Source organism: Corapipo altera, unplaced genomic scaffold (genome assembly GCF_003945725.1).
Source record: "Corapipo altera isolate COAL_440 unplaced genomic scaffold, ASM394572v1 295, whole genome shotgun sequence".
In the NCBI taxonomy this organism is placed as follows: Eukaryota; Metazoa; Chordata; class Aves; order Passeriformes; family Pipridae; genus Corapipo; species Corapipo altera.
The window spans coordinates 1,023,311-1,049,982 of record NW_020884936.1 but is presented as its reverse complement, the minus strand read 5'-3'; the positions used below and the strand labels follow the sequence as shown (position 1 = coordinate 1,049,982).

Genomic DNA, 26,672 nt, shown 5'->3' with positions numbered 1-26,672 from the left:
TGTTTACTCTCCTAGGCAGTGTGGTGAGATGCAATATTCAGAATGATTAAAACACCAGCAAAATAATTTAATAGCAATTTTGAGGAACAACATGACTTATTTATTTCTAAAGACCATAACATATCAGAATGAGCTTGCATCCACTTTAAAAATGTTAATCTCAAGTCTCTGGGAAACTGGAGGCAATCTTTAGGCAACTTTCCTCATTAATTTTCCTTTTTTAATGAGTGTTGTGCAGGGACATTTTAAACCCCTTGGGAAGACTTTGTTATAGATTAGTCTGTGATGTAAGATTCCATTTAGGTAAAGTAATGAATAAGCAGACAGTTTACATATATATATATATGTGTGCATGTGTTATGTAAGAATCTAAATATAGTAATAATAAATATAGTAGTAATTACACTCCTGTTACCAGATGTAAAGAGGAAAGATAAATAGAGGTAACAGAGCAATAATGGCCCAAACCAGTGAAACTGCAGAAATGAAAAATTGAAGGAAATTCTCTGTCTATAGTCTAGATCACTGACTGTCATTCTGTGTTCATTATTCAATGGGGATTATTTATTGAAGAAATCCCAGCAATAAAATATGTAGCTTACCTGCTCTTCACTGAGGACATGAAAGATTAGAGCTCTGTTTTCTTATAAATTTGTAATGGATGGTCTTATCAAACCCGGTTATATTGTTGTGATATTAAAATTATTATTGTAACTCTTTATGGATTTGGCAGTGAATATATAAAAAGAAAATTAGTCTGTAAAAGTTGTTCCTGTTTTACTTTGAAAGCTTTGGTTTCTCTTTGTTACTGTGCAGAAAGTTTAGGACTATTCTTGGCCATTCCATACTTTTGTTTTGATTTTTTGTTACTTCCTGTATAGAAAATACATTCTCTTCTGTTTGTACTGAATTATCAGACCTATATATATATATTATATATATATGTATATATATATATACACCCATGGAAGCTGCTATCTCTGTATTCTCAACTCTGAAAGAAACCTGTAGGACTAGACTTTTTTTTTTTTTCCTACAATTCAACATGCCCAAAATTCTTTGGAAAACAGATTCTAATAAGATTCTCACGACTTTGTGAAAACATAGAACAGCAAAGGCAACAGGAGGAAGAAAATATATCCATAGAACAAGTGTGAAGTGATGTTTCCCTAGACTGCTTTCCCAGCCTGAGCTAAATCACAGCTTGTAAAGGAAGACGAGGCTGGAAATGAAAATTCATTTGTTAAAAAGTTAGGGGACAAGTTTTATTTCTACATTTTGTTGGGGAGATATAAAAATGGGTTTATAACGTGCACTGTGCTGAACTGTTGTGGTTAACTGGTTACTGCTATTCTTTGTGGGATTTTGTTAGTTTTTTTTTTTTGGTAAGTAAATCCAAATTTATATCAGGCTACATAAAAAAAAAAAGTTTTCATTGCTTTATTTATAGGGTGGTTTCACACATGTGTTTCAAAATGGAGATATATATTCATGCTGACTTAATGTCATATTTGGAAAGTTGAAGCAGCTTCAGATTTGTTTTTCCTGAAGTTTGAAATTTACTATTATCTCAGCCTTTTTTAGTAGAAAACATACCTTTATTGAAAGGAATAAGTAATAAAAGTACAGAGATGTGCAGTGAAAATTGTTTGCCAATGTCTTTACTCCCTTTGTTGCTTTTAACATATTCACATGTTTTTTTCTTTTGTGAGTCAGTGGATTCTGTTGTTTCTTTGGGTTACTAAGCAGCATCACAGACAAGTTCTAAAGAACTTAAAAAGTTCAAAAGAGAATTTTCAGTGTGTCTGATCCTACTTTGTTTCCAGAGTTGATGTCCAAGGCTCTAAGGTGTTTACAGAACTGAATTCTGGTTTTATATTGTATTTTCCTTTTGGTATTAAAGCTGATGTGAGTTAAACCTTTTAATTCTCTACTGGAAGATGCTAAATGGATATTTTGTAATAATATTAGGATTGTTTGAGAGTATGCCCAGGAAAGGGAAGACCATAGTCTTAGGTAACAGGAGCTCTGTGCTTTGTGATATCTTAACAGATAATTTTCCTCAAACATCTGGAAAGAAAAGAGGTGAGATTGGATTCAGTTGATGTATTGGTGATCATCACACACTCTCCCAGGCTGTGTAAATTAGTACTAATCAACACTTTCATAGAAGACTCTACTCAGGTCATAGACAAATTACATTATTTTCTTGTTAGTATTCATGCATGTAATGAACCCTTAATGCTTTTTTTAATAAGTGTGCAGAATTTTTGGCTCCCAACTCTACTGTTTGCTTCGCTTCCTCCAATGTAATCCTTTGGGTTTTGGTTTGTTGGGTTTTATTTTTTCCAAAGGGATGTATTTGGTGCTATATTGATTTACACAGCACTTACTTAAGCTTGAAAAATTTATAGTGATTTCTACAATAGCCCTTTAACCTGAACTTCCCTGACTCTCTGTCACCTCGAGAGCTTCAAAACGTGTGTTTTCAATCTGGCTGCTCCTTCCACTCCATTGCTTCCTTCTACAGCTGCTTCACTCCCTCCAGATCCACTTCCAGGCTCCAACTGCTCCCTTTGGATGTTGGAGATGATGGTGGCAGGACTCAGAGAGCTGTTGTTGGTTTGAAGCTGCTCTCATGGGACTGGGGTAAATTACATTGAACCAAGAAACAAGAATTTACTCTTTGATGCACATCTGGGAAGTACCAATCAGAGGGAAAAGGTTTGCTGGAAGATCTGTTGCAGTTTTATTTACAAATCAGTAGCCATAGTTAATCATTCAAAGAAAGACAAATAGGCAACTCTTGGTTTAGTGTTTTATTCTTACAGTTCTCTTCTTGTACAGAAAAAAGAAACCAGCTCGCCCTTGATCCCTTTGGCAGTGTTACAAAAGTCATTGTTTTAGTATTCATGAAATAAAAGACGAATATAGAAGTAGAAGATGAGGACTGGCCAGATGAATGGGGGTAGTTTTTATGGGATATTTTTTTCCTTTTTTATTTGAAAGCCAAGTCCTGCTTGTTGCTCTGGATTTTACAGAAAGGACATCAGCATTTGTAGATCACAGGTTTAAATCTGACAACACCAGAGTCGTTCAAGGCAAACTTATGAAAATTAATAACCTGTGAAGGTTACAGGCCCTCTTGTTACTGAAAATCAGGTAGTTAACCTGTGTTCCTCAATTCATGCTGTAGATCAAAGAAACATAAATAAAATTATTTTCAGAGGTTGTCTTATCCTAAAGGAGAACGACTAAAATAGTGCATATGCATGTGCATGAAAAATATGCTCTGTGGTGTGTGAACCTATAGCATCTCAAAACTGAGTGTCTTATGTATGTGGTAGTATTGCCCTCAGGTTGTTATTGATCTTAACCTTGGATATAAAAATCAAAGTATATAACTCTGGACTATTGCAAGGTCTAGTTGTAACAGTGAATGCCTTTGTATCAGGAGTTTTTAGTTATGGTTCCTGTAACTCTTCGAACAGATAAAGTGAAAGAAGTTGAAAATCTAAAAAACAATGGGCCATAAATGATAGAGGGACATTAATAATTAAATGCATTGCAAGTTTAAAAAAAAAAAAAAGAAATCCACTACAGCAATTCTTAATGATATTTTCCATGGACCATTTAAGTCGATGAATTTCAAGTTCAACCATTTGTGCTAAACAAGGTTAAAATGGCTAAAAGACTGACTATATTTTAATGTGCTGTAAAGGAATTAAAAGCAGCCAGCAGTCCATAAAAACACCATCCTTCAGCTCTGAATGCAATGGCCATTACAGGGAAAGATTTAGTCAATCATAGGGCAATAACTGACTCTGTTGGGCTGCTGCAATGTCTGCTCTAATTGTATAACTGAGGTTTAAATTCCACTGTTGCCTATTCCTTCAGTCAGAAATGAAGGTTCTTCAGTCTTTAAAGATGTATTGTATTTTATACTGTTCTATTTACTTCATTCACTTAATACACAACTAATTTCTCTAATTACTGGTGACATGTATTTAGTTTATTGAAAGGAAAATACCACATCCATTTACTTTGTTTATCTACACATTTGTAAATAATTGACAATAAGTAGTGATTAGTTTTCTATGTTTCATTCTAGCATTGCAGTTAACCCCTTGACAAGATTCTGCTGTTGCACAGTGTTTTTTTATGGTGTTGCACTGATTCAACACTCTCAGCTCACAAATGTATTTGTCCTCCCAGTTGTAATTTAATCAGGTAAAACCCAACAGCACCAATACAGCTGAGATATTTGATTCCCTCTATGTTGAAAGAGAATGTGGCTTTATTTTTGGTTGAAACAAATGGTTTTAAAATTGAATTTAAGTCTTAGATTCAGAGGAGTTGCAGCTTTCAGAGTGGGGCAGATTTTGTTATCACAGAGAGAGCCATAATTTGGTGTCCCAGCTGTCGCATCCTTCAGCTCAGAGGTGACTGCAGTGCCCTGTGGGGAGGTTGCACAAATGTGTTCTCATCCTTGGGGCCAGGGGGACCTGCAGCTAAAAAACCACGTGTGGGGCCATGGGCTTCTCTTGGGGAAAGTCCAGAAAGGGTAAAAAACTTTGCAACAGCAGAGCGAACACAGAAGTGAAACTGGGTGATCCACCATCCTCCACCTTCCTCCCCTATAATCCCATCTTTATCTCTCCTCTCCTCTGTGCAGGACCCCGTGCTTGCCCTCAGAAAGAGGGATGATTTTCAATTCCAGTTTTTCCTAGTTGTCTCTTTTTATCATCAAAACCTACCGTATTCGACAAGCAGAAAAGAAAGGAGCTTGCCTGCAAATTTTGTTAGGAGCAACACCAAGTGGGGAGGAGTCAGTCTTAAAAAGTGAGAAAAGCTGCTTATGTGTTTTCCTTTTAATTATTTTTAGGTTTTTTTTGTAATTTCACCATGTCTGCTTAGCATCCTGTTCTGAGCAGCAGCAGAGGCACTGGAGCTGTCAGGCTTAGGAGGCAGCCATGGCATTGATATTCTTGCTTTCATGTTTCAGCAGTTATCTTTGCAACTATAAATGACAGAACTTTTTTTAAATATAATTTAAAATAAAAACCAGAATTCTGTAGACATTGATGCGAATCGTGTGGGAAATATTGCTACTTAATGGGAAAATATGACTTTGTTAAGCTCAGGGTAAGAAATGGATGAGATATATTGAAGAGAAAGAATGGGGTTTATTTCGGTTTTTTGTTATTAATGGGTGTGATTTGATAATTATATGGTAAGTTTTGGAATGGCAGATCTGCTCCTGATACAATAGGTTTTATACAAAATGAAGATTCACATCAGGAATAAAGGAGAAACTCATAGAATCAAAGAATGGTTTGGGTTGGAAGGGGCCCTTATAGATCATCCAGTTCCACCCCCTACCATGGGCAGGAACATCTTCCACTATCCCATATTTCTCCAAGCCCCATCCAACCTGGCCTTGGACACTTCCAGGGATGGGGCAGCCACAGCTTCTCTGGGGAACCTGTGCCAGGGCCTCACCACCCTTTTTGTAAAAAAATTGTTCCTTTTAACTGGCAACGCTCCCTGAACCAAAAACGTGAAGGAAGGAGTAAGAGTTTTTCCAAGTGATACTAAATTCAGAGATAGTGACTATAAGGACATTTTAAAAGAAGAAACAAAGAAGAAAAAGACAAAGTACAAATTTTAGAATCATGAGTAAACAGAAGGACTTTGTTAGAGTGGCCACCATTTATTAGTCAAGTACAAAAGTGAATGAATGAAATGAATGTTTGTTACATGCATTTCTTACATTACTTACTATTGAGTAAGAAATGTGGAAGAATAAATTACAAATAAATGGAATCTAAACCAGATTTTTTCATAATGTGGAAATAAAACTACAGTTTAGTACATTCTCCTAAATCTATGAGCAGAAGGAGAGTGGGAACAGAAGAACATGATTAATCTTTAACAGTAAACTTTTTTTTCTTGTCACTCTGAATCAAAGGGAACCATGCATCAGATGTTGAGTTTGAACTAAATCAATGATTAAAATACATGATTTGATGAAGTCAGTGAAAATTACTGATTACTGATATTGGGTCACACAAAAAAATCTCTATTCACTTGTGTTTAACATTGAGTGGTTAATCCCTCCCTGATTCTCCTAGTAAAGTTTGTTAAAATTAATTTAAAAACCAAGCTTGAATTAAAACAAAAGATAAAGGAAGGGAATAAAACGAAAAGGAGGGGATCTTTTTAAATTATGTGGTTTAAAAGTGGGGTAGATTCCATGGACTAGTACACTGTATTGCTATAATTATATTTAGAGTTTGCCTTTGAGGAACACACTTGGAGCAGCCATCACTTTGTTCCTACCAGAATGCTCTAACATCAGTTGACAGTCACCTATTATCACAGGTTAAATTATTATTACCATCAGAAAATATAGCACGGGAAAAAGCCACTGGAGAGATGTGAATGCATCCAGGCAGTGCCAAAGAAGTGTTAGGTCTTCTCTCCTATACTGCAGGGATTTAGGAGCTGATCAGCTTTGCATGTGGGTGCCTTGGTATCTTCCTGACCTTCTCCAGATGGGTGAATTTTGCAGTTTCTTCTTGGAAAAAAAAAAGGCATGCGAGAGACATGAGAAAGAAATTCTTCCCTGTGAGGGTGGGGAGGCCCTGGCACAGGTTGCCCGGAGAAGCTGTGGCTGCCCCATCCCTGGAAGTGTCTGAGGCCAGGTTGGATGGGGCTTGCAGAAATCTGGGATAGTGGAAGATGTCCCTACCCATGGCAGGGGAGTAGAACTGGATGATCTTTCAGATCCCTTCCAACCCAAACCATTCTGTGATTGTGTGATTCTATGAATGCCAACAGAAGGTAAAGCTCCCTGAGAGAGAATTCTGTGTTTCTAAAATAGTACCTGAAACCTGAAAATTTTTGCTTGGCTTTGTATCCTGCAAGACATACTGAGTGTTTAGCTTCTAACTGTATCTCATGCCACCAAATTGTTAAGGCTTACAAGCAAAAGCTGCATCATATTTTTATGCAATAAGGGCTTGTTTAGGGAAAGGAAATAGCTTGTAACTGTCTCCCATAATGACCTGTGTTTTCCTGTGAACCAAGAGACGCAAGAAAAGGAAAAAAGCACCCACCAACAAATCCCTTCCTACAGTGTCTGTTTAAGAAAAATTAAACATAATTATATGTGTGAATTGAAAGAAGTTGAACTTCTTACTCCATCTATAGAGCTGAAGCCCATCTATGGTTGTAGAGTGAATTAATTCCAGCAGTCTCTTGTTTTTTCCTTTCTGAATTGCTGAGTGCTTCAGACAGTCAGTGCCCAAAGTTACGGTGGCCCAGTGAAATATTTTTGTGTGTTTCAAAGCCCACACTAAATTATACTACGTTTTTCTTGTCTACAAATTCATGGAGCTATACTTAGAAATACAGTTTTGCCCAAGAGGTTAAGTGAATGCTGTGAGAATCTATATTCTTCCTGAAGTTGCCAGAAATTTGTTTGTAAGAAGAGAATGTGGGGCAGCACAAGCTCTCATTTTTCTGTCTTCTTAGTGTGGAGAGAGAGTGAAATCAGAAAAAAAGCTCTGGCTTGCTAATAAAGTTCATTGTGGAAGATACCACATGAAGTAAAAAACAAGTTTAATGAACTACAGTAAAGGGCTTGACTGTGGTATGTATCACTTCTATTTTCCTAAACTGCTTTTATAGGATATTCATTATGACCTTAATAGCTTATTGTGTATAAGAAAATTGGCTTAATGAATAACTGGTAGGGATCTGCCCTTGGTTGTTGGTGCAGCCCTGAAGCACATACCACAATGCAAACAGCAATTAAAAAGAAAAAAAATTCTACAATTTTCTGCATTCACGATCATTTATTCACATTTTTCCTCCTAGTAGTAGAGTTGTATCATTCTACTCCATTGATTTGTGATAGATACCACCATTTCACTAAACAACAGTGGGAATGGGGTAAAACAAAATGTGTCTTTACATATGTATTGTGTGTCATCTGAAGGTTTCATGCAAATTTCTTAACTAAATAAAACCACGGCAAGCAGTGGGAGAATGAGCTGTAGCTATAGCTCTTATGCACTGGAGTGCACTTCTTTCTAGTTGTGAGTTAAGAGACCATATAATCATCATAGAATCATGGAATGGTTTGGGTTGGAAGAGACCTTAAAGACCATCTTATTCCAGTTCCGCTGCCATGGGCAGGGACACCTTCCACTAGACCAGGTTGCTCAATAATATCTGCATTTTAATGGGTTTCAGTGAATAAAAGAAGCCACCATGTCCTTATATGATAGATAAATCTCTTCTGAATTTTGAAATTTGAAGGCGTTTTCTCCGAATTTTTTACTGTGGCATGTGAAGAGGAAAGGGAGTGTTGTGGGTTGAGTAGGAGTGTGTGTGCCAGGGCAGGGTCCTGTCCTGTAATCAGTAATTGTAATGATTAGTCACATAATCAGGGATTTGATTTCATGTTGGTATCAAAGCTTACATTTTCTTTCACTGTGTGCCTCAGACTGTGCCTGGCCCACTAGGAGGGCACTGTCAGTCGACTGGAATGTCAGAAATGGAATGGGTCACAACATCCTGTGTGTCCTAATGCCTCCTTGCAGGTGTTTTATTCCCAGTTTTCTATGGAATAGAGAATGTTATATGGAATATAACAGCTGTTACATCCCTGCAGCACCAAGAGCTGATGGTCAGTGACTGATGAGTAGGACTTGGGGCAGCGATGGTTGAACTTCACTGCTTGCCCTGTTTGTTGATCTCTCACATGACTTTGCCAAAGTCTTGTCTGATCCTCAGTTTCCTACATGTAAAAATAACTAACAGTGTTTTGCTGATTGGTTGGTGGGTTCTTTTCCTTGCACACAAGAAGCTGTTGCTTCCTCCAGACTGTGGAAATTTCCCCTGTTCCCTTCAGAACTGTGGGAATGCTCTCGCACGCGGTGGCACCGTCACAGCTGAGTAAAGGCACTTAGCATCTTTTTGAGAGATGATGGGGAGAAATGAGGCATTTGTTCCATCATATGTTAAAGAAAACCCATTAATGTCAAAATCTGAAGCTGTGGTATTAGTGTGGTGTCTGCAGTGTGAGGGCTCTGCCATCGGCACTTGGGAAGCTGCCTCTGGGAAAGAGAAATGATGTTCCTGATGGACAGTCTTAGTCTGAGAGGATGTGGATGGTGAACAACCCTTCAGCTGATGCCCTTGGTACCGTGATATTGTTATTTTACCAGACTTCTAGCCCACGATTTTGTTGCCTTAAATGATGTAATTCTTGCTGGATCAGCTCGTGGAATGACAGAGTGTAACATTTCTGCTCTTTAGCACTGAGCTGTACGCAGAAAAAACCCAATGTTTTAGGATGGGAATTAGAATTCTGAAGTATAACCCACCTCTAAATTAAAAACTGTGTGTATATATATATAGGATGTGTGAATGGGAAAGTAAAAGCAGGCTGATAAATAGCTCTATTTTTATGCTTTAGCTTTTAATTTGTTATCCATATTTAGCACACTTATTCTGGTAACTATTAAAGTTTCCATGTATCTATCAGTAAATGATGTTTTTTTTAGTCTGACTTTTAATTAGAGGTTAGAGGCGAAATTGGAAAAAAAAAATCACACCTAAATTTGCCCCTAAGTATTTGAAGTATTTGGAAATACAAAGATGCAAAGTCAGCCACTGTTAACTCTGTGTTTCACATGCCTATTTCCTCTTTTTTTTCATAAACAGGATAATTTTAATATTCTGTTGATTGTATTCACTTTTTTTTTTTTTTTACCTCACAAGACAGAAAAAAACTCCAAACTATCAAGTTTTTTGTTTGGTTGTTTTTTTATCTGCTTTTCAGTATCTCTCAGGCAGCTTTTTTACACTTCCAGCTGTATTTATTTCATGTACCTTCCCCACCCTCGATCTTTTATAAAGTAAGGTGGTCATTAGTGAGAAAAGGAGGATGAAAATAGCTGTGCAGTGGAAATGAGCTGATGGGTGTTGCTGCAGTTGGGAAACTGAGGCAAAGGTTTCATAGGAATTTATTTAAGGAACACATAATACAGGAATTGGGACAGGTGTCCACAAAGATGTTTAAAAACTCAAGCAGACAGAAGTAGATAAGTAAACAAGAATTAGATATACTGTCTTATTCCTTTGTGGATCTGGTCTCTTGTTCAGGTTTGATAAAATTATGAATCCACCAGGAGAAAATTCTGTATTTTTGGAGATTTTCATGCTGTGTGTCAGAGCTGCTTATTCTGAAGATTTTTATTGCTAGAGAGGCACTGCTGGGTCACCAAGGCATGAGTGTAGCATGTGTTGTGATGCCATAATAAATAGTTTTATCTGAGAGATCCCTATGCCCCATTTGCAATCAGTAGGAGCAAGGACTGGAATGTGGTTACTGCACAGTGGGAGGAATGTCAAATTGTTAACAGCATCTTGCACCCTGGAGCAGCAGAACAGGTGATTCATGGCTAAACTGAACAGGGGAGAAAGAAGAAAATGTCAGTAGAAGTTGAATTTTCAGACAGTGTGTCAAAGCTCTAGATCATGGAATGAAGGGTTGTTTTGAAAATCTGTCAGCCCTTAAATCCTCTTCCCTGTTAAAGTTTCCTACTCTTTTTTGGTCCACAATCAATTTATCTTGTAGGGTCTTTTGTTTGTTTATTTGTTTGGGAAGTTCAAGAGTTTAGTTTTCAACAGTAATTCTTCCACAGGAGGATCTGCAGCTCTGTGACTCACTGTGCTTTTTATCTTGGTGTAAACATCATTATTCACCTTAAAAACACTGTATTTTTTTTTCCCCTAAAGTGTAATTATTTTCTCTCTCTCATATATTTTTTCTCCTTTTTCTGTGTTTTTTTGGTTCAACTGACCAAGAGGTTTGCCCCCTCCATCTGCACAATGCAAGCACCTGCCTGCTGGGTGAGAAGGGATTGATGGAGAAAGTAAAAGCAGGAAGAAGTAAAGGAAGGTGGATGTGTAAAAGAAATGTAGATGGTGCAATTAAACAAAGTAAGATAGAAAAAGCTAAATGAGGCAGGAGAATGGAAGGAGAGGGTGAGATACAGTGAAAAGAATGTCACACACTTTTGTAAATCTTAAGTTCTGACAGCTTTTAGTTTTAAGTATGGGGGGAGAAATTCAATACAGAGAATATCGCTCAGAACTGAGCTTATTATCAAGCAGAGAAGAAAGATACTGTTTGGTCCTGCTTTTCCACAGTACGATTGTATAAATCTGTGAAAAATATTTTGAAGGCTAAGTGTGATTAAAGAACCAGAGAACAACACTGAGAACAACACCAGTGAAAACAGCCCTAAACTCAGGAGTACCCTAGGTGCCACAGGTGGGAAAAAAGCTTCCAGACAGCACCAGCACCATATTACAAATCAGAAATACTTCATTTAATCTCTAAAAGAAATGGATTTTAGTGTATTTTGGGTGTGGGCATGCAGCAGAAGTTAGGAGTCTGTGTTATCTTGTGTGCAAGCTCAGTGGACAACATTAAAATACTGTACAACTGATAAGACAGACCACCATATATTGTCTATAACATGATGTTTTTGTGTCTTGTAACAGTGTTATTTAATATGCCGTTGACTATCAAACTAAGTTTAAGTTCACTTTGCCCTTCATTATTTCAACAGTTAAGGGTTTATGATTTGTTTATTCTGATTTTTTTGTCTGCCATTTAGCCCAGTTCCATCTTTCTGGTCCAGGAATAAGGCAGGAGTATACAGGAGCAAGTAGCTGGAGTGTTTTATAACTCTTGATGTCTGCAGATGGCTTTGGTGCCTTTCCAAGGGGCTGTATAGAAAAGGGGAGAAACCAGAGCACTTTCATGCATTCCTTTTCAACTCACAGGCTGGAGAGATGAGTAAACGAAATCCTTCTTTGTGATATTTTGTTTTTATCTGTCATTTTTAGGTATCATCTGTTGAAAGGTTCCTATGTGAGTGGCACTTTGAATTCTTTGTAATAACTGGCCATTGTTTGGCCAGCTTTCATCTCTTTTTGGTTCAGGTAACTTGAAGGCTGATTCCCAGCTCATTATCTGTCATGTTTGACAAGGTGTTACTGTACTTGCACTTCGTCAAAATGATTCTGTTTCCTGGTACTGCTGGTGGGGGTTATTCTTGAGTTTCCTGATGTTTGCATCTCCAGCAGAGCTGTAAGTCAGAACCAGAGATAAATGGGCAAGAAGAAAGCAACAGAGTGATTATGGGGTGTCTACTGCTACTCCTTTGGCAGCAGGAAAAAAAAACCAGGGTAGTTATGCCAAATGGAAAAAGAAAAATCAAAGTTTGCTGATATTGCTGCTCAGTGTTAAGTAAATTTAAATTTCTCTTCCTGGAATGATTGATACAAGCATCGATTTTTCTTTTTTCATATTGGTTCTTCATGCAAGAAACACTGATACAAAGAGACCCTGAGCCTTAACTCGTCTGGCAGAAGGTCTGGGAGCAAGAACAGTGACATGAAGGGGGTTTGTGTGCTGGAAAGTTCTAGAGGTGGGGGAGAGAGAAACAGAAGAGCTTAGACAAATTGCAGCTTTAGGATTCCCCAGGGCTGGCCAAGAGCTGACAAAACACTTTGGTGTGTGGAGCTATTGGGAAATCACTTCCTTTGGCTTTTCCAAAGTGGAAATTGTAACAGTCTTGACCTTTTCCAGGAGCATCAGTGGAACCCAACTGCGCACTGAGGCTTATCCTGCTTGGTTTGTGTTTTGTTGTTTCTTTAAAGAGTGGTACTTGAACACAACTTTGTTACTATTTTTACAGAAAAAAACAAGCCATGAAATGCACTAATGTTCCGTGGATCAATAATGAGGGATTTCAAGCCTCAAAAGACAGTGTCTGCTTTCCTTTCAGGTGTGGATGGTGTGCAAAGGGAAGGTGACATGTTCTGTGACAGTCTGTGTCACAAGGACCGGGACAGCTCAGCAGGAGTTTTATGAGGAGCTGGATGCAGATGATCTTAAATCGCAGTTGTTCAGTGATTTTGCAATTAAACAGGGAGTAAAAAATGTGATTTGGTGTCAGTAGGTCGTTAGTTTTACTAATGGATTTGACTGTAGGTTGTTATATGGTTTCTTTACATTAGGAGTGTAGGAACTATCACTTTGGATTAGACTAATGGTCTTTCAGGTCCTCTGTCCTCTGCATTAATCACAACTTTTTTTTTTTTTAAACAAAAAAAAGTATATTTTTTTCCCATATTTTAATCTGTGGTTGTTAGAAATAGCCTTTAAAAATGAAGGTCATATTTCAGGACTTTTATTAGTGCTTATTTGTAATCTGAAAGAGGAAACATTTCCTAAAATTTCATTGCTTTTTATCAAGCCCTGTAAAGCTGAAGGTTAAAAAATAACCATATGATACCTCAATACCTGTATGTGCTGTTGTCTTAATTGATCTGACATCCAATGAAAGAAATTGTAATTTGTCTAATGTATTTCTCAATCTGCAAAAACATTTCAATTAATTAGAGCAGTGGCTTAGTAAAGGCTCTGTTCCCACATCTCACAGAGATGGACATAAATGCACTTTGTGTTGCTGAAAGTCATCTGAAAGCAAACACTCAAAATTAAGGGTTCAGAAAGTTGTTGGATTGATTTAATTTTTTAAGGGAAAGGTTGAAAACTGTTACTGTTAATGTCTAATTCTGGGAGCAATTTTTCATCCAGAAAAGGACACATTGACAGCTAAACACAGACAATTTGTTTAATGCCCATGCACGGAGCCTTCGAGGTTTAAGTAGTCATTTGGTTGGGAATCAGAGCCCTTGGACTGTGCTCCCACTGTAATTTAGGGATTCATTTACTTAGATAAGCACTTAATCTCACTGGGTCTGTTTCCCAATAGTAAAAGAGAAATAATAAACCTTAGCAGTCTAATTATGGGTGTCTTGTTAGGCTTAATTAATCTGTAAGGAATGGTAATATCACCATATGAAAACTGGTGTGTGGTGTGAAGTGTGTGTGTAATTACATTTATTACACACACACACACACGTTGTCAAAAGAGCACTGTAAGGGTTGCAAGGCCAAGCTGTCAGGAGGAAATAAAAGTTTTGCATGTGGACACTCCCTTGTGGCTACTCATTGTGGTAAATATTTAATTACACTATCATGTACTACCATCCCAGCAGAAAGCCTGTCTTGTTCACTTCTCATCAGCTGCAAATTCCCACCTCTTTCAGCCAACCCTCTCTGGTACCACTCACTTCAGCCATCCAGTTGTCCTTCTTTCTCCTTTCTGGTCCAGGCTGGTTCCCTTTTCCCATCTCCCAAATGTCCTTGGGAAGTTCCTGAAGAAATAGTTGTGCCAAGTTATTTTTTCTTCATGTTTCTCCTTCCACAAACCAATGTATGTGTGGAAACAGTGGCACTGCCTTTCCAATTACAGATACATTTCATGAACCAATTATTTCCAGCTTGCAGAAATCCAGGACTGAAGCTGACAGGGAGTTTTGCTCAGCTGGGATGTGAGTTCAGTGCAGCTTCAGGTGCCTGAACTGGAATGTTGCAGAACAGGCACTGAACAGCTGCACATTGACTTTGGAAAAAATCACAAATTGACCCATTTTGTGTAGGTCAAAGAATAGCAAGACTCCCGTTTCTTACAACAATTCCTATTAAATTTCAGGTCTATGAACAAGGAATTTTGTGCCAATGCTCATTTTTTTCTTATGGTTATTTCTAAGGTAGTGTAACTCTGTCTAGTACATGGGGGGTTTTGACATCCATATTTCATGTTCCTGGCAGTGACTCTTTTATATTCAAGAAACTGATGAGTGAGACAATCGTTTTTTAAAATTAGGGATTAGGAGATCCATGGAAAAATCACTGAAGGCAATAAAATGCAGTTACAGGATATATTATTGCAGACCTTGCACTGTGTTTCCCCAAGCTGTAGGGGTTCACTGCTTCTTTTGGAATATTTCTTTCTAAAGTCTAATTTTGTTTGAAAGAGTATTCGCTTCTGAGGGGTGCAAATATAGTTAGTCTATTATCTAGCAGTGAGCTAAAATATATGTATTTGCACTGTTTAGATGTGCTGTGTGATGCTGTTGCAGTGATTTTACTGGGTGGTGTTCAATGTTTGAATTCATTGAGGCTCATTGAATAAAACCTCTTTCATTCAGCTGGGAGAAAGGGTTATGAAATTAGCAGAAGTGCCATCATTAACACCTATTATTCTTGTGCTTTAATAGAAGAAAATCATGCTCATTGCTTTTCCAAAAATAGAGATTTTTTTCCAGAGCAGAAATTACAACTTTCTTTTCTCAGTTGTTTCAAACTATTCATTATTTTCAAAGTTAACAAGGAAAATACATTATGACAAAATTGGTATTTCTCTTCCTTAGATTGAAACTTCTCTGAAAGCCAGAATTTTTAGAGGAAGAGAATTGTTATAATAAATTAAAATACTGGTTGTTTTACATCATGATTGAGATAACTCCCATAGGCTTTTTTTTTTAATAATTATTTTATTTGTTATTTAAATAGTAACTTGTGCTGCATTCTAACTCCCCGTTTGAGGTGCACCAAGGACTCTAGTGAAGCTGTAAGAAATGACATTAAAGACAGAAGAATTAAAGGGATGTCTAAACAGAGAATGCAGGATTGTTTTCATCCCTCAGATACCTGTACACACATATCTATGCATTAACTGACTCTCTGGACCAGCTCCAAGCACTTTTTGCCCTGGATTTGTGTGACCACTGGACTGAATTTGGTCCTGTGAAACATTTCTCTCATCCCAAAGCATCTGGGATGTGGAGCATGCCATGAATTTAGGGGATGTACTGATGCTGTCATGCTCTCAGTGGCTCTGTGCTGGTAATCTGAATTTATGTCACTCCCTTGGTTTGAAGCAGTGTCACTGTTATTTCCTGTCCTCTTTGGCTGAATTATCCTTGTTCAGTAAAGCCAAACCAAACCTGGATTTGGTAACCCTGGGTTTCTGTTTCTCAAATTGCTACGTGCCAGAGTAGCTGCATGATTGGGCTGTCATGTAGCTCACATGGGTGGTGATGCTGGACTGCATCCTTCAGGCTTTAATTCTTACATGAAAAAGAACTTTAGAATCTGTTCCTTGAGAAAAATAACCTAAAACTCCCCGAAACAGCAACAAAAGCAACAGAATTTAATGAGCTAGTCGATATGTCAGCTTAATGTTTGATTTTGCAGCCAGAGATAATAGTGACTTCAAAGGCCTTGCACAAGAATATTGCTGCTAACTTTGCAATATTAAAGAAAGCTGTAGAAGTATATTTGATTGATGTGAAAGGTGAATTATACAGAGCCCACTGTCTGAAGTATTGTGTGTTTTTCTGTGCAAAGAGCTCAAGGACTCAAAGATTTCGAGTAATTGCAAAAAAAAAAAAAAAAATCTAAAAGGCCAAAACCATAATGAGCATTTTAAAACTGACCTTTAAAAGGTACTTCTATACTCTTTGTGCACAGGTTGTTTTGAACATTCAAACCTCTGTTTTAAATTCTAAAACTGGTACAATAAGGCAGGTCCTGTGATAATATGGTGACAAACAGACACTATGTTTAGTTATAAATTTTTTAAACACCTGAGAACCTGGAACATCAGGCTACAATTCACGAGTAATTTAAAAGTATAACTCTCCCAGGTGCTGAATAATTGCAAAGTAATATTAATGTATTTCTGTGACTCAAATGAGTCTCTCTGTAATGCTGTGGAGTAATTGTAGGAGCAGGGGATGTGGTTTGACTGATGAGGGAAATTTGTCTGAGCCACTGAGCTGGATGCTCACACGCTGCAAGGTCCACTAGGGATCATGTCTAATCTTGACTGTGCAGATGGTGAGGATTAGGTGTGAAAGGATGTAAAACCCAACTGCAGCTGGGGACAATGAAGCTCATTATAAATCTATTGAATATTTTGAACTACTGGGTGAGAACTGTGTAAAATATGCAGCAAGAGGTGGTGTTTTATTGATTCAATATATGAGTTATTTAAATAAATCTTACTTAAAAGCAAACAACTCTTTGATGAGCATCTGCAGCACCATAAAGCTTGAGTACATTTGTTTAACTGATTGGGTTCACCATGGAACCACTGCTTGAGTTTCTTGGGTCTTGGAACTGAATATACACCTTAAAGGCTCTGTGAGAAAGACTGTAACTCAACATGTTACAAAACCATTTTCACTCCCTTCTCTTCCACCAATAAACTTGGAAAGAAGAGTGGACCCAAAATAAATTAGAAGGTCTGAGTGGTCAATGATGAAAAAGAAAAAGAAAGAAAATACTTCTCTTCAGCTGTAGATTCAAATTCCTTTATAAAAGATTGAGTATTCATAACTCAATTTTAAATGGAAAACAGAGGGGCAGAAAGGTGGTGTGACCTGTCCAGCAACACTCAAAGGCAAAGGACAGGACTGGGAATAGGGTACCTGTACCTTGAATTGTACTGCCAAGAACTTTGCATGGGATGATCTGGTGTAACTGATCCACTGGAGCAGGGATTTACTAGTGGAGAACATTCCTTTTACTGGTCAACTCAGTGCAAACTGGGAGACAGTGGAGCAGAGGGATTGAGGAGAGAGTAGAAACCAGGGCTCCTGTACAAGCTGGTTACTTGGCAGCTGGAGAGAGGAGACAATGCAGCTCATGGTTCCTTTGCTAAACTGACTTTTCTCCAGTAAAAAAAAAATAAATAAATAAAAATAAATTGCATTGCTCTAAGAGTTTGGTCTTAAGAAAAAATTTCCATTAAAATGATAATAATTTTTGGTTTTTTCAAGCTCATTTTGTCATGATATATATTCCTTGTAGTATTTGGCAGTTGTCTCATGGTAGTAAAAATCTGTTCATCTCCTCCTTAATGTCTGAAGCCCTTCACTAGTCCAGTGAAGAATGTGCTTCTCATGAGACTGTTCTTGCATTGAAACCCGTGGGACAGAAAGGATATTCCCTGTATGTTCATGAAGGAGTGTCTCTAAAAGCCATTCTGGGTGAATCCATCTCCTCTGAAATGATTCTCACCTTGGGTTCACTCCAGGCAAAGAAGGAAAAATGTTTTCTTAAGGAGATAAATAGTCTCATTACTTTTACTTTAGAGAGCAAAGTGTTATGGCCCTAAAGTTTGCATTGCTTTATTGACTACAAAGATATTTCTGACCACTGGCTCTAATACAGAAATGTTGTGTCTGTGTTGGAGACATGTCTTTGATTGGAGAAATCCCACTCTCTGTCAAAATAAGGCCATAAAATTGAGAAGATGCTGAGCTGGCAAGAGCTGTGTGAGAACTACCTGTGCTGGGTGGGAGCGTGATGAGATGTCTCAGGAGCTTTCTGATCTACAAAGGTTTGGGTTTTTTCCTTAAGAATACAAAATCCTGAGCTAAAATATTGCAACTCTAAGCAGACAAGCAGAGAAGACTCACAAGGCATAATGCAGCATTTAAATAAGAGGTTTGGGAATCAATCTCCTTGTTTACTGTGTCCTTGTCGACCCTTTCCTCCAGCCCAGCTCTCCTGACCAGCAGGTTATGGTGAGGTTCTGTTGAATAAAGTCCATGCATCCTCTCATGTATTCCCAGGAAAGTGGAAGGGTATGTCAAAATATGTGGTTTAAAAGTGTCATTGATGTCTCTTTTATCAGTAATCAGTAACTTTTACCCAAATAGTTTGCAAGTTTATATGATTTCCCATCTTAGTTTTGGCTGGGATGAGAGGTAATTTTCTTCCTGGTAGTGAGCACAGGGCCGTGCTTTGGGTTTAGGATGAGATTAATGTTGATAACACACTGATGTTTTAGTTATCACCCTAAATCAAGAATTTTCAGTTTCCTGTGCTCTTCCTCTGAGCAGGAGCACGAGAAACCAGGAGAGAGCAAGGCCAGGACAGGTGACTTGAACTGGCCAGAGGGATATTCCACACCACAGAACATCATTCCCAGGATGTAAACTGGGGGAGTTGACTGGGAGGCACCTATCCCTGCTTGGGGACTGGCTGGGCACCAGTCAGTGAGTGGTGAGCAATTGCACTGTGCGTCACTTGGGTTATCTGGGTTTTGTTCCTCTCTCTTTTCATCATCATTATTGTTAGTGTTGTTTATTATTATTATTATTATTATTATTATTATTATTATTATTATTATTATTATTATTATATTTTACTTTATTTCATTTACTCAGCTGTTCTTACCTCAACCCTTGGGTTGTACCTCTTTGTGATTCTCCTCCCCATCCCACCAGGGCAGGGGCAGAGAGAGAGAAGCCCTGTGGGGCTTACTTGCAGGCTGGGGTTAAACCACGACGTTTCTATAAACCCTCTCTTCAAAATAAAACTTGTTATAAAGTCTTGACAAAAGAAAACTTTGGGTTTTTTCCTCCCTCCAACTAAATTGAGTTGATCCAGGGGTAAAAATCAAAGTTGCTTACATTTTTTTAAATCATGAAAAAACCACCACTTTTTAAAGCTTTTGAAAATAATAAAAATGCTTTGGCTAATAAGACCTATTTTTTTTTCCATCCAAACTGATGGATCTGCTAAAAAACAACCTCCAATCACAAATGAAAGCAATAGATGCAACAGATTGTGATGTTAATTTCCATACTTTGAGCTTTGAATTGTTCAGGACATACAATGTGAGCACAAAAGAGTTCCTCAGACACTGCTGATGCTATGAAATTTTTATTCTTTCCCCCTTTACCTGGAAATGGCAAGTTAAAAATTGGCTCTCCTGACTAACTTTTCTTTGTAGGTGTATCTGTGCTGAGGGTTCACACTGTGATTCTCATACATTATCTAAAGACATTTGTTATTCTTCTTTCCCTGTTTTATGTATTTTTATGTATAACTATTGACTTTAATGGAGCTGCTCCCAGTCTTTCCTGCATGTCTGGCATTTATTTTATTTTTGCTCTTGCTTAGGCTGTATTGTGAAATGAGAATAAAGCCACCAGTATGTCCTTTGGAAATATCCACCATTATTGCTATTTATTAGAGCCATTATGAAAACTATGAGCTAAATGGAGACAGTGTGAGGAGAATTATAATTTTACAGACACACACAATACAAGCATTTGGGAAATGATACCTCTCACCCTGGGGATCAATTTGGTTATTCTTATAGATATATATGGAAGATCATTCAATTATTCTCCTTCTAGTATGTTGATAAATATGTGGTTTTTTGTGGATAAAACTGATTGTTTTGCTTCCTTTGAGAACTCCAGGCAAAATTATGAACTTTGTATCTCTTCTTCTTTACTTTTTGAGAAAGAACTAAGACCTGTTCCAGATCTTTCCTTTTCAAAGCAGAGTGGTTTTCTCTCTATTAATCCTATGCTTAAAGAACTGTATAAAACCTCAGACTGTATGTTGAAAACATGAAAATGTCTGACTCCTTTCTTACGTACAGGCACTGCACAAACTCTGTGTCAAGGGTGAAGTTAAGCAGGTTTTGTTTTGTTAGTTGGTCTGGATTATAAACAAATGTATTATAAACCACATGGATACCCTGGAAAACCTGGATGTTCTTCATGAGGTCAGCAGAGAAACACCAGAAATGAACTCTCAGGCAGCACCAAAGTGTGGCATAACTCGGATCTATCCCAGCTGCTGTTTTATTTGAGTAAGAACTTTAATGAGCAAAGTGAGGTTAATGTGGAGTCCCAGATTTTTTGTTTGTTTTTTTTTTTTTTTTGACAGTGTTTAATTTTCCTGTCAGAGTTATCAGAATGTGTTTTTTCTTCCCCACGACACTCTCTTATTGTAAGTTTTGCAGTAGTAGGGGGATGCAATTTATATGCAGTCAAATTGTTTCTGACAGAGAGATTTTAAAAGCTTTTAGACTGGATGTAAAGAAGGAAACCTTGTCTTCACAGAGTCTGCTTAGCCCATCCATCTGCATTAGGCATCTTACAGTTACACTGAGCAGAAATGACATCCTAAAGAAGACTAAGTGCTGCTTAACTTTTTAATGTCATTCTTGGGGGATCTGAAGTTGAGGGTGGTTTTTTTTTTTTATTCCTGGTTGCAGTATCACTCCATCATTTTATGAAAAATAAACCAGTGCTTGTGTTTTTTAATAGCAGCCTTTCTATTCTTCCTTGTGCACCACGGAGAGGGGAGTTTGTGTCTCAGCTTAGGGAGTGAAAGGCCCACACTGAGAAGCGATTGATGCCTGCTTATAAATGCATTTATGAGAGAAGAAGTGCAAGCCAAAAAGAAACCTCTTACATTCCTTATCCTCAGACCCTCGATATTGCAGGTGCATCTTTTAATCTGTGAAGATTCTCATTAAAATTAAAGGCTATTTTTGTCCCAGCACTTCCTGAAGGGCTGTTTCAGAACGCCAGTCTTGTTATTGTCAGAATTGTTGTATTTTTGGGATTGTATTTATTCCTGGTCAATTCATACCTGAATTAATTTTTTGCCAACGGTGTCCTTCATCTGAAATCTTAGTCTGTACTGTTTCATTTCATGCTGTCTTTCAACAGAACAGTCCTACAGTGTCCTCTTGAACCCTCCTTTTGCTAAAACTACACAATCCCAGCTTTTTTAGCTTCTTTTAGCAGTCCTCCTAACTCCCTATTTTTCTGCTTTGCTCGTTTAGATTCCGTTTTCTTGAATATAAATGACAAGAAGTGCACAATGTTCCAGATGAAAACTCACCACCTGACACAATACCATTAATATTTCCCATTTCTGCTTTTCCAACACTCCTGGTGTTGCACTTGCCTTATTCACAGGCACATTATAGGGGTAGATTGTGCTTATTTAGACTGGTGTGTGTTCCCTCCATTACCACTTGTGCCTGATGATTATCTGACTTGTAACAAATTTTTGTCAATAGTCCCTGGAGTAAGAAGTTGAGCTTCATGCTCTTTGTTTCTATGGCTTGTATTTAATTTAAACCTCATGGTTATCCAGTTCTTCACAGTGAGAGGCATTCAGATTTGTGTTTTAGATTCTGTCCAATTTTTTTATTTCTGTGATCCAAGTGCTGCTTATTTTGAAGAATTAAACTTCCTTTTATTTTCCCTCCTTAGACTCAGGGTATATGAACACGTGGATGACCTTCCTGTACACTTTCCATTAATGAAATATCTGCAGAATGGAACATTTCTTAAAGTCTTTATTTGTATTTAATATTACTTGCAAAAACCTCATCCAAATTGACATTTCAGCCTCTGAGTTACATATAAAAGAAGTACAGAAAAGGTCTGTGATCACTTAATGTCCAATAGAAATTACACCTAAGAATAGTGCAGGGAAGTTTAACTTTGGAGAAAGATTTATTTGAAAGGGAAAAGTAATCATCTATTCACATGAGCTGGGTCATGTAAGTATAAAAGTTATTTTCAACATTGAATCAAATTCAAGGTTAAAAGCTCATTCAACTCTTTTATATTAAAGGTAATATTTATAATATTGGTTACATTGGGTTATGCTGCTGGAGACATTTTAATATTAACAATGTAAATGCTACAACAATGGTACCTCTGAGAAATATTTAATATATGTCTGTGCTGCTAATACTATTCTTATTGCCATTATCTGCTTTATCTCATTTCCATTAAAGTGATGGATATTAAGCAATATGAAATAGGAATGGCCATTTTCTCTATTTTCTGCTTTGCTGGCTGGCAGTAGGTAACTGATGAGAATCTTATTTTATCAAGCACGTTTTATATTTCAGAACTGGACTGTAATGAGTGAATAGAAGAAATAACACTGTGTTTGGTCATTACAAGGATATTTGTGAGGTGTTCTAAGGCTATTTAGTAATTTGCTTGAAAAACTTACAATTCTTGTAGCCATGCATAATTTAAATACTTTTTTGCTGTTTGAAGTCATGTAACAAATAGATGGGAAATTCTGGTTTAAGCAACCTAGTAATGAAAGTTGATTTGCTTTCCTAGAACTTAAAAATCCAGTTTAAGGCTTCCTTCAGTTCAGATTTACCTTTTCATCGTATTTTTAAAGAACCATAGAATTACCTAGAAGGCATCTTAAAGTGACCCTGTCCCTTCTAGTCATTTAAATAAAGGATAAAATAGAGTTCCTCTCCAGAAGTTGTTCTTCTCACCTGCTGAGGTCATCTCGAAATGGACATTTCTTATGCTGTACTTAATGTGTAACTATCCAGGCTTTTTTTTTCTTTTTTTTTTCTGTTACTATTTTAAAGAGTAAACAAAAAATCTTCTCTTGCAGGACATTTCCTGTATCTCTTCAACGTGATTGCAGTTTCCCTTTGTCCATTCTCCAGGAAGTTCTGCAGTTATCTTAAAATGTGACGCCGTGATAGGGCTCAGTGCTCTGTATGAGGATCACTTTCCCAGCCACTGTCACCTTTCCATTTCCACAGTTTGTCTCTTTTGTTGACTCTTCTAATTCTGGAAAATATTTGAATTGACTCTTCCAGTCATGGAAATGCCGGGTACTTCCCAAAAGTGCTCCCTTTGAACACATAATGCAGGGATGTTCAGAAGTGAGATTCTCCTGAAAGCAAGGAAACGATGATTCTTTTAAAATTCATGGCTACCTTTTTTTTTTTTTCCTTCCCAATAGCCACTAAAAGAAAAGAAAAGAAAAAAAAAAACACAACTGCAATTTATGTAATTAACATGTGTCATGGGAAAACTTCTGAGAAAAAAACAAAAAAAAATATGAACCATTAGTATGCAAAGCTGAAAGTCAATACAGTAAAAAGAATTTATGGGCCTGTGATTACATTCAATGCAGTTAATTGACTCCCTCTTCTTTATTACTTACAAACTGGGAATAAAATTTGAGAAAGGCTCACACACATACATACATATTTATTTTATTAATCAGTGACTTTATTTTGTATTGCAGTTAATTTATCTGGGTCCTCAGCTCTCTGTTGCTGTCACCAGAATAGTGAAAACTTTGGGTGGCCAAGAGCCCCAGGACCACCCTAAATACTTCGTGAAACTGAGACACACAACTCTTTTCACTTCTGCTCACCTGCAAAGTCCTCAAAACCCTTTTATTTTGAGTCTCTTGGCTGTGGTGTTTCTTTGTTGGTAGATGATGTACAGGACTGAGAGGAGTTGCAAGCCCAGGGTATCCAACATTGCTTAGTACAAAGCCTTAGGAAATAAGTAATTGAAAATTGTAATTGACTTTACATAATTATATCCCTAATTTTCAGAACATTTGTATGTTAATCCCCAGCCAGAATTTGAAATCCGCTCTTCCAGGTTGTTTGCTTGTTGTCAAGGCAGAATATTAAAAAAACTTTGTGTTATTCCCTTGCCTGATTGTGTACGACAGAAATGAAATTGTACAAATATAATGGGCTGGGAGAAATCAACACTGAGCACAGCAACCACCCTGCTATTGAAATGCTGGAGAGCTGCCAAACAAATAGAAATAAATCATTTCAGATGACATTATTTTGACTACTTCGACAAAAGGGAAAAGCAACAAGACATTAATTATAGGGCTCTGCCAAACTCTGCGACTTTTAGCATTTTTTTAACTCTCTTGTTTGGTGTTGAAATGATGCCAAAATCTATCTGTTCCTTTTAGGTGCAGGTCAGCGCCATCAATCTGGAGACTGCTTCAGGATCAGCAGTGACACACCAAAAAATCAAAGTAGTTCACTTATTTATGAGTCCCACTGTGCCACAGTCCCATCATGTTCCAAGAGTTGATAAAGATTATATGGGAAAATGCACTGAAGGCTGAACTGAGGGATAAGGGCAGAAAATAATTTTTCCCCAGCTTCTACCTCTCCTCTGTTCTTATTCAGCTTTTCTGGAAATGAATTTCAAACAGAAGTCTTTGCTATATTTGCTTTATGTCTCCTTTGGGTTTTGTCTTTAATTCTTAGAGTTTAAAGGTGCCTTTTCTAGTTTGTTTTGGGTATTTGTTTGTTTGTTTGTTTTTATTTTGGGTTTTTGTTTGTTCAGTTGGTTTGGTTTGGTTTGTTTCCCTCTTCTTTTTTCTATGTTAACTTCTTCTGAAATGCAAGGTTTAGTTGTTGGTCAAAAGTGAATTCTTTCCTTATACTGTGTTTTAGCAAAATCTAGCCTAGAATTGGGAGAGTTCATTTCTTAGAAACATTAATTCTACCTCTCCCCAATTAGTGAAGAGGTTATTCTGGGCATGCTGTCAAATTCCATGAAGTGCTTTAAATCCTATGTCACTGAGTCGCTCTACAGGCTTTTGGCCAAACTGTGCTCAGGATTTCCCGTGGTGAAATAGGTGTATGTCTAGATCCAGAGTGTGATTTAGGGACAGGAGATCCCTTCACCTGTTAAATACTCCCCCAGAAGGGTCTGTAAGATTTGTTAGGAACTCTTAGATGATGTTTATACAACACAGTTCCCAGGTGGACAGATCTCAGAGCACATTTATCTGCTTCCTTTTCCTCTTGCTCGACTGCCCTACTCTGCCAGACTGGCTGCCAGGGAGTCAAAAGCCAGGAAAAAGTTGTACTGTGGGTCTCAGCCAATAAAACAATCTTGTCTGGTTTTGTGGTTGTTGTCCTTTCTGCTTGGCTGCTTCAGTCTGGTGGGACTTACAGCAAACAAGGATGGGAAAGATGGGTGTCTCAGCTGACCTGAAACCTTGCTCCTGTTGCACCATTCCAAGAGTTCTCTCCCATCTTCCCAGTATCAGCTGCCTTTGGGATGTCCAAGGCTTTGTGTCATGGTCTCCTTAGGGCTGTGGCAGGGTCTGAGGGCAGGGGAAGACCTTCCTCCACCCCAGTTTGGTGGCAGCCCAACTCTTTTAATGCAGAGACTGAGAACAGACTGTTTCAGAGTGTTGATGGGAACCCTCAGCAGCTGAGGATGGGAAATATTTGGGCTCAGCAGTTACTTTCACTCTGTACCCATTGAACCAGAAAGGACTGCAGTACCCAAAAGGACTGGCATTGTTCTGCAGGATGTGTAACCACATAGGAACCTCTTTTTTCTCTTTTTTTCCCCTTGGCTTTGGGGGGTTTAAGTAGGAGGGGATGAAGCACAGCCTTGCACTTGAGAAACAGCCTCCCAAGTTTGAGTAGTGCTTAAATAATCTCCCTCAGGGACTGAAGTGGTTTGTGAACAATGTTACTAGAGCATCTGCAGAAGAACTACTAAAAAGACTGGTGAATTTGAGGTGATTTTTTTGTGTATCTACTTGTAAGTTTTTAGGTTGAAAATACTCTGGCATCTCCTCCTTCCTAGGTGGGCTGCATTTTCAAAATTGGCTTTCTGAACATGCACTAGAGGACTCTCAAATCCAAACCACATCTTTTTTTTTCACCAGAAAGGAGAAAGGGACAAAACTTCATTCAAATATCAAGAAAAACAAGAACAGTTTAGAGAAAATGAGTGGAAAAAAAATCCACATATGTGTTAGAAACTGTAAAATAGAGTGACACTCTCCTCAGGTGAATCTCAGGGAGTGTTCTGCTGCTGATTTCTGCAAGATATACCCACTATGATATAGGGAGCCATGCAAAGAGTTACAACTTTGCCAAATTGTTGTGAAAGCTCATCTAGAATCCTGATAATAATTGTAGGGCTTGGGTAATTTGCATCAACATGTATAAGAAAAAGGGTTGTAGGACTTGAGCAAAAAATGGTGAGAAGTGATTAAGAGGATATGAATATACCATGCTTTTAAGAATAAAAAGATGAGATGAGCAGAATTT

General features: G+C 37.7%; 1 protein-coding gene across 6 annotated transcripts in view; it reads left to right on the top strand.

Moving 5' to 3' along the window:
• CTNNA2 (catenin alpha 2) overlaps positions 1-26,672 on the top strand; it is a 505,236-nt gene that overhangs the window by 227,701 nt on the left and 250,863 nt on the right. The gene's annotated exons all lie outside the window — the stretch shown is intronic.